The following is a 1,219-nucleotide window of genomic DNA, read 5'->3' on the forward strand; positions in this document are numbered from 1 at the left end:
AAGGTCGAATTCGAGTCATGGTAGTGGGAGCGGGGAGGAAACATTTAGGAACTAGAGGAAAGTTGTATTTCTCATCGTTGTTACATCGCACCCCTCTCACTGTAACTTTATCCATCTGATCTCTTTCCTATTGCATCTTATGTTCATTATTCCTTCTTTCCTAACCTATCTGAACTTTGCCCTTGGGTAAATGCTGCCCTCTTGATGCTGTGGAGATTATTTTAAGGTGTGCACCTCTCAATAGGGTGATTCTTCCCCTTATATCCTTGTTGTTAAGTGCCCTTAGTTCGTTCCAAATGATAGTGAGCCTATGCACAACCAAACAAAACACTGCCCAGTTCTACAGCATCTTCACAATTGTGTTTGAGCCCATTGTTGCAGTCACTATGTCCATCCATCTCCTTCTTTTGCTGCCCTTCTACTTTACTGTGGTGGCATGGAGATTAAAAGTTGGGCTGTTAACTTTGAAAAACAAAGTAGTTTGAAACCACCAGCTGCTTCATGAGATAAAGATGAGATTTCCTATGCCTGTTAAGAGTTACAGGCAATACTTACCTGGCAAGGGAGATACCATGACCACGAAGGTGGTTTTCCCAGGGCAAGGCTTATGCATTGCACTCTGGATGTGCTGACCCCTGCGGTTTCCCCAAATGTGGGAAACTCGACTGCATGATTTGTGGTACTGGGGGACTGCATTCGTGCTTTCCCCTATTAAAAATAAAAAAGTTACAGGCTTCCACATATGGATATAATAATTCTGAATATCAATGGTCTGAAATCATCCGTTAAAAGACAAAGACTCACAGACTGGCTTAGAAAACATAACCCATTAATCTATTGTCTACAAGAGACACCAAGTTCACAGACAAAAGTAGGCTGAGAGACTTCAACCCAGTGCTCCAAGGTGTGAATGCAACCTGCCGGCATGGAGTAGGGAACCAGTGGAGAGGTCTGGGCGGCTGGCCCCAGTCCCAAATACTAAGTGGATGCCTGCCTCTCCCCCGAGAAGAATTTATTTCAAAGGACGGCACTGAATCCACAGCTCCGGGAGAGGGACACATCTGATTGGAGCACACAGGAGCAGATGACGGGGGAGGAGGAGAGACTGGAGTACATCCTGGCCCACCAGGCCTTGAGGACGATGAACCCAATTAGAGCAGCCAGTCCACAGAGAGGACCACATGGCCAGCCCCACTATGAGACATGATGCCCCTCACTG

At 46.3% G+C, this 1,219-nt stretch overlaps 1 non-coding gene across 1 annotated transcript; it reads left to right on the forward strand.

The window, feature by feature from the left end:
* Positions 1-547: 547 nt before the first annotated feature.
* On the forward strand, positions 548-711 carry LOC115869377. The gene has a single exon (XR_004046153.1). It is a non-coding gene; the product is annotated as a U1 spliceosomal RNA (small nuclear RNA).
* Positions 712-1,219: the final 508 nt, after the last annotated feature.

This window comes from Echinops telfairi, unplaced genomic scaffold (genome assembly GCF_000313985.2).
Source record: "Echinops telfairi isolate 266 unplaced genomic scaffold, ASM31398v2 ScPeMD7_24;HRSCAF=84, whole genome shotgun sequence".
NCBI classification, from domain to species: domain Eukaryota; kingdom Metazoa; phylum Chordata; class Mammalia; order Afrosoricida; family Tenrecidae; genus Echinops; species Echinops telfairi.